The 7,824-nt window shown below is 44.5% G+C and overlaps 1 long non-coding RNA gene across 1 annotated transcript; it reads left to right on the forward strand.

Annotated features, from left to right (window-relative positions):
• The first annotated feature begins 4,619 nt into the window (after positions 1–4,619).
• Positions 4,620–7,244, forward strand: LOC119377980 (uncharacterized). Its single transcript, XR_005180902.2, has 2 exons — positions 4,620–6,403; positions 7,149–7,244. It is a non-coding gene; the product is annotated as an uncharacterized LOC119377980 (long non-coding RNA).
• The last annotated feature ends 580 nt before the right edge of the window (positions 7,245–7,824 follow it).

Raw genomic sequence — 7,824 nt, forward strand, 5'->3', positions numbered from 1 at the left:
TGATATGCTGATTTGCTTTATAACTCTTACCATTTATAAATAAATCTTGCTCCCAACAATATACATGAAATATTTGATATTTTGAAAACAGCACAGTGTACTAGAAAAATAATTGCATATTTGAAATCAGGACATAAAAATACATAAGCTGCGAAAGTTTCACAAGAATGTACTCAAAAACAAAGAAATATGTCTCCGAAGCAGGGTCCCCCCTTAAGGGCTCGTCCCGGAAGTGGGTCGTCTGCTGCGCTTCTCAGCCGCCGATTAGCGTTCATTTTGGCTTGTAGTTAACACCTCATTGCATTTTCGAAGATGTAATTTTCTTCCAGACCACAAATACTATGCTACAGAAGTGTGCAACGTGTATATGAAGCAGAATTTAGCAGAGAAAAGGAACGAAAAGGTCCCTTGTGTCTTGGTTCTACAGACAAGGCGCAGCTCGAATGGGATTCACGCTGGCGAGCGCACACTATGAACGGTGTAAATATGCACATGCACGTCCTACAATAAATGAACAGTCGTAAAATCACTTAGCTGACTCAACCAGCTCTCACAAAAAGACTAAGCGAGTTCGAGATCAACTCGAAGGAAGCTGACCAGCACAGAAGTTTTGGTTATGGGGCTGCTGCGTGCAGAGAATAAAAATAACCCGCAGTGACTGTGCAGCTTGCTCCTGTTATAACTTCAAAAAAACAAATACACTCAAACCTCAATATATAACGAACACGGATAAAACGAATTATCGGTTATAACGAAGTAAATGAGGAATAGTCTTGTAATAGATAGTGTTACAAATAAACGTTTATAACGAATTTTCGGATATAACGAGGTTATTTTCGTGGCAGATGACTTTGTTATGAGGTTTAAGTGTACCGTTTAAACTAGTGTAAGGGCCGCATTTTTTTTTTTTTTTTTCCGAAATTTTGCTTGGTGCAGCCCTTACACGAATCAGGCCGATGACAGCTCACCAAAGGTCTGTACTGTTTCCGCAACAGTAGCAGAGTGCAAGAGAGTCGCAAATGACATGCCAGGAATGTTTTTATTACGATTCCATTTCACTGTCGCTGTCCTCGTTCTCGGAGGAGCTCGCCTCGGCATCCTCCCAGAGACTATTATCCTCAGTGCCGTTCATGCAGTTTGAAATTCCAGTCACCTTGAAGCTTTTCGAGACTGTTTCAAATGACACGGCACGCGACGCACTTAAAATCCACGCACACACTTGTAGCGATGCCCACTTCAGCCGTCCTGTAGGGGTCTTCTAAGCATGATGGCCTCCATCCATCCATCCAGAGTAGCATTGGCGAAATTCCGCTTTAAACGGACGATTAACGCAGATGTCGAGCGGCTGCTGCAGCACACTGATCAGTCCTCCAGGAATAACGTCAAGTCCGTACGAGTTGTGGCGAGTCAGTTTACAAAGCGATGGAACTTAATCACGTGGCTTTCGTACTCGCTTGGAAGCTTTTGACAAAGCGTCGTTCGGTGGCGGATGGAAAGCTGGTTACGGTTCATAAACCGCGTAGCCCACCCCCGATTTGCCTTGAATTGTGTGCCTTGAATTTACATGTGGCGAGCAATGGCCAGGGCTTTCATGCGTGTCATGTCAGTTGAGACGGCGTAGCCGTCCCTTCGAGTGTCAACATATTTCACAAGTTCGCCTTCGGGTTCCGGGTATTTGCACTTCTTTCCACGAAACTCCTTTCGGCTCCTGTTGGTAGCGGCGAGGGCATCTTTCTGTTTGATCCAGTAATGCATGCGCTTCTCATCGATGTCACATTTGCGTCCAGCTTCCTGCTTGCTGTGCTCCCCGGCATATTCAATCACTTGCAGTTTAAATGCTGCAGTGAACGATCTCAAATGCCGGCCCATCATCCCTCACCTGTGCTGGCTCAAACCGCGCTCACTACTACAGACGAAGTGACACTGACAACACCGATCTGAAGAAACACTGCCAAGCTACCCACACGATGCCAATGATACGCCACACAAAGCAATAATGGCGCCGTCGAGGTCGGCAGAAGCGGTAAAGCTGGCAGCTCCATCTAGCTGCAATTGAACTAACTACACCTTTCTGGCGGGACTTTTGTTTTTTTCTTGTTGGTTGAAATTCCCCTTTTAAAGTAGGGGTGCGGCCCTTACACGAGTATATACGGTACATTAGAACCCTTTGCAGTACTGTAAGCAAAAGTATGCAAATATGTTCGTAACCAGGGCATGGTGAAAGTGTTACCCAAGGTAAGTTTTGCTGGACGATTAATAATTTCTGGGGTGTTACAAACCGAAATTACGATATAATAATGAATCACGCTCAGTGAAGGGCTCCGAATAAGTTCGACTACCTGGGATTCTCTCACATGCACTAATATCGCACAGTACACGGACCTCTAGCATTTTGCCTCCATCGAATCTGACCGCCGAGGCCGGGATCGAACCTGCGCATGTTGGTTCACCAGCGGAGCACCGTAGCCACAGAGCCGCCACAGCGACAGTTTTGCTCTAGAGGAAAAAAGTGCCTGGCCTGCGCGGAAAGCGCAGAACACTCACAGCGAATGCTCCATTTCTAAAGCCTGTTATAAACTCTCTTGTGGCTACTAATACAGGTATACTAGCAACGTACCCACTATGCCAAAAATCATAATTTTTATGAAGTTGGGAAGCACCCACCACGAATTATTCGTCATTCTGCGGAGAAGCGAGGTACCATCTGTAAGGCATTATGTGCACTTCCTTGATGCTACGGCTGATGACGATGAAGAATTATGACTGAGCCTTTTGTAATGAGCTGGAAGCTTTGAAGGACCCACTAGTTAAGTAATTCGCATTGTGTGACGCCCAGTTGTTATTTAACTCTCCCACCATGCTTTATAATATATGTGAGAGATAGGGGAGGGGAGGAGGGGAATTTATTGAGATCTGAGGAAATGGATCATGGGAGCCTTACTGGCTTCCTTGGCAACCAATAGAAGTGCACTTGCGAGGAACACGCTATAAATCATCGTAATTCTTGTGAAGTAGGGAAGCAGCCACTAAGCAATTTTTCATCGTTCTGCGGAGAACCGTGGTACCTGCTAAACACCTGTAAGGCATTATGTGCACTTTGTTGATGCTGTGGCTGATGACGAAGAATTATGGCAGAGCCTTTTGTAATGGGTTGGAAGCATTCAACAGCCCACTCGTGCAATTCACACTGTGTGACACCTGGTTACAGAATTCGCGTTGTGTGACGTTTGGTAGATATTTTACTCTTCTACCACGCTACATTACATCTGTTAATGTGGTTCCTTCCTGACTTGAAGCCTGTATAGGGTCTTTTTGCAAAGGAGTTTGAAGCACCGGCATGGCTCTGATGTAGAATACTGGGCTCCCACGCAGAGGGCCCAGGTTCGAATTTTGTTCCATCGTGCAAATTTTTCCTTATTTCGTTCTTTTTTCTTATTTCGAGCGATAGTGGTTACAGACAACGGAAGCGGCGGACAACTGCGGCGCCAAGAACGGCCAGTGTTGTGATCTCATAACAGCTTTCGCTGTAAATCTTATGGCTTGATGAACACATACAATGCTAGTTTTGCGGGACATAACCCAGTCTGCACATTGGTGCCTACTGGAAACCTACTGGAAACCGACATTTTCTACTTTGATTCACCAGGTGGTTACAGCTTACGGCACAACAAGCAGGAATTTTGGGCGAAATGCGAACGACACCAGTCCAAACGTTGCAGCGGCTACGCTTGCACAACGGCCATTTCCCAAACTTCCGGGACGAGTGCTTTAACTTGCACCGGAGAACTCGAAGCGCCATCCAGCAAACCTAGTGCAGATCAGTGGTTGTGAAGGCATGGGTGACTGGAGATTATACACTAGAAGCTCGGTGATCGATGCTCGTACGAATTTCGGTGCGGTACAATTTTTTCTGTGGTCCCGGCCAAGCCCCATTAGCCTTCAATGTAACGGAGTACGGTTGTTGCGGATCAATTTTCACCCCGTGACGTTTGATAAGAACATACACTGTCGTCCTTAAAGGAAGGGAGCACGTGAGTGCATGGCCTGCAATCTGCGGCAGCTGCCTACAGCACCATAAACAGACAGTTAAAGAAAGCATGCCCACTTTTGGCGGCACGCCAGTTGCGAGATAGAACCGGGAGCCATAATCTAGCCACGCTTGTCCAACGGCCATGGCTTGTGATATTGTTTGCCAATAGATGACGCCAAAAGCGGATGTGCTTTCTGCAGTTGTCGGTTGATGGTGCTGTAGGCAGCCGCCACAGAGCGCAAGCCACGCGCTCGTGTGTTCCCTTTAATAAAGGACGACAGTGTACGCTACCGCGCAGGTGCGGGCATGCACACCACGCCGCGAATTTGTCAGAACGGTGCGTTGTAGCCTCCGAGATTGTGCGCATGAATCATGGAGGCCTCATTGCGCCTTTGAGTGCCTTCGTATTTAGATTACAGACGGCGTAGGCGTCGCATTCTTTTCTTTTTTCTTTCACTCACACGTCGACGCGCGCGTGCTGCTGTGCTGGAGGCAGCGTCGTCGTACTGTGTTTACACGTGCCTGCACATCGACGCGAACCATGTCCTCACAATCGGACATCCTATAAAAGGTGGACGAGGGCCGAAAGAGGAAGCAGACGTTCTTGTCGAAGGAGCTAAGCCTCGCAACGTAACATGCGCTATTGTTGTGGACGCGCACACTTGCCAACTCTCCAATTTGCACGGGAGACTCCCAAATTTTGATCAAACCTCCCGATAGTGCGGGCACGGCCGCAAGTCTCTTAGAAAACATCCCCAACACCATCGCGATAAGAAAATGACCACTAAGGACAGTGGTTCTAAAATTTTCTGACCTTCATCTATCACCTACAAAACTCTCCTTAGATCACTTTCGCCACAGTACTCTGGTGTCATGTGGAAAAGCGTACTAAGATATGGAAGGGGTTACTAGCTGTCATGGGTCACAATACATCTGCTTCACTAATTACATATGCGCGCTTATGCCGTATATTTACGAGTATAAGCATGATCGTTGACGTCTAAAAACCTTTACTGGCAATCATTCAGAAGTGTTCATGGTGTTGCTGCGGCCCTGAGAAACAATGACTGAAAACAGATGCCAGCTTTCTTTTGTCACGCACTAATTTTCCATCTCGTCATGAGTATTTCGGATTATACGAATATTTTTGGTGACCCTGAAAGATTTGTATTACCGAGGTTTTACTGTAGTTAAAATCGTCTAAGTGAATTTGAGTCTCTACTAAATATGTTATAACTTGTTACAAGGTCCACCTTTTAATATTCAACCCTGGCTACAAGGGTGATCACTAGAGGCCAGAATTTTAGGCATTAAAAAAAGCTCACTTTAGGCGCCAAGAATAGTTAGGCAATACATTTTAGGCCTCCAAAATCGTAAATATAGGCACAATAAATTTTTACATAAATGCCAATGATTTCGAAAGAAAGACATGCGCGACCTGTATCCATGACAGGAAAGCGAAAATTGTGTTTGTGATGGCACAAAGGCACCAGTGGTTTAACAGAGCCGTGCAGTGGTCCTTTTTCCCACACAGTTTACAGAACACGGTCTCTCCTTTTATGCTCCAGCATGGTGAGTCAAGTGTCCACTGTTGAATCAACCGCTAAAAGAGCAGAAGGGAGGGATGCCTCGTATTGACCAGGTCTAATTGCGTAGGGTCAGTTTTGTGCCTTGTCGGTGAACACCTCAAGAAGTAAATTACAAAAGAAAAAAAAAAAACCACGTGCACATTAAACTTTTCTTTCTTTTGATCTACACTCTCATTTCCCCTGACTGCACCCCACGGTTTCGCATTTGCCAACTGCTTGCGCCTTGTCAGCGTGGCGGCTTATGTAGGCCGGTGCTTCCCATATTGATTGCTGATAGTGGTTGTTTTCCGGAAGTTGATTGAACTAAAGGACTAGGTTGAACCCCATGGAGTTCCAAACAGTAATGTTGCCCGGTAACATGAATAATGGTCTCGAACTGCACTCTTAAGCGAAATTTGAGGTTAAATAGTGTTCATGTAGGTGCCAATCTTGACAATGGGCACTGTAAGGCATTTAGGCACAAATGACAAAAATAGGCATTTATAGGCACCATAAAAGCGCTATAAAAACGCCCTTCTTAACCTCTCCTTCATGCTCATATATCAAAAGTGGCATGATAAGAACCCAAGGGAAAAAATGGGCATTTGCCTAAAATCCAGTCTCTAGTGTACTAGTTATGTGTTTAAAGTGTGGCTGCCAGCGTTGTAACCAATAAATTTTGTACTTTGCAGTGACACAAGACATGCAGAGTAAGACAACAGATGACCGCAGTGACTACAGGAGAGCACCCGGTCTGGACAAGAAGGGTGACGTAGGACCGGGAACAGACACTAACTTTGACTTCGTGAGTTTTTCTACCACATTGGAATGCTTCATTTCATTTTCATAGTTCTTTGTATGTGTTCTTTTGTGTATGTCATATAGTTGTGGATTCAATCTCTGTCCTATAGTGACATGAAGAAAAAATGTAACTGGCCTGCTAATCAGTTGACATTTTTTCTTGTCACTGTGCTTGAGTGTGAAGTACAGTTGCATATAGTTGCTTTACTAAGTGCATCAGCATGTGTTCCTTAAGCAGTGGTGAAGTAATTTGCTGTTTCCTTTAAAGTTTATAATTAGCTTAGCGGTTGGTTTGGGCCACTCATGAAAGAGAATCAAACGTTACTGTTAATGCACTCGGACAATTTGTTTTGTAAATTTGAATACTCGCTCCGAAATGCAGAAGCGAGCTTCCTGCAGTCTATGCTTCTTAGTATTGTATACAGTGCCTTATAATATGGATGCTACCACCGCTAGTTTATATTGCTCTAATGAGGTGAAGTATTTTTCCCTCCAAAAGTTCTCTGCAGCTAAACTGGCAGAAAATGTCTGCCACAAAGTTGAATATTTCTATAAATGCAACAGCATTGTATATTTCATGTGTAAAGTCGGCTAAGTATAACATCCCAGCAATTTTACATAGTGCTGAAGGTCTAGATGCTTTCTTGCATAAAAAACATTCATGCGAAGTTGGTTGAGTGTAAGCGGAGCTTGGCATTGTTATGCTGGTGTGATGCTATCCTAAATGAATTATTCGCTTTCTTTTGCAGCGAGGAGGCTTTGGACGTGGTCGTGGAGCTCCACAGTAAAGCGCTTCAATGCCCGTCTAGGAGCTTGTGAATAAAACAAAACTTGCTTCAGACAAAGCAGTCTTTTCATTGCAAAAAAAGTTTTATTTTATTTTATTTATTTATTTATTTATTTCAACATACTGCAGCCCCGCAGGGCTATCGCAGGAGTGGGCAAATGCATACATACATAGAAGAGCATAATACATACATATATACATAGCAGAGCATAACAAGTGCGCTGAACATCAATGGTTAGTAATATACAATAAGAAGTCATCGAGTGATAAAGATCGAACGTAACCGGGCAGCGCATTCCACAATTCAATAGAATGAACAAAAAAACTATATTTAAAAGCCACCGTACGATGGATAAAAGTAGTCATGTTCAACTCATGGTAATTTCGGGTGGTTGTTGGTCTAGCAGGTGCGATGTATTTGCTGAGTAGGGGAAACCGTGGAGAATTAATTAAGGTATAAAGAAACTTCAAACATTCAACGTGACGACGGGAAGAGAGACTGGTAAGCTGTAAGATAGGAACTAGGTGAAAAATACCTGTCAAAGCGACGATAAATGAAGCGTACTGCTTTCTTCTGAACAGATTCTATTTTGTTGATATCCGACATCTTGTGTGGGTTCCACACAACAGAGCCATAT

Source organism: Rhipicephalus sanguineus, unplaced genomic scaffold (genome assembly GCF_013339695.2).
Source record: "Rhipicephalus sanguineus isolate Rsan-2018 unplaced genomic scaffold, BIME_Rsan_1.4 Seq648, whole genome shotgun sequence".
NCBI classification, from domain to species: domain Eukaryota; kingdom Metazoa; phylum Arthropoda; class Arachnida; order Ixodida; family Ixodidae; genus Rhipicephalus; species Rhipicephalus sanguineus.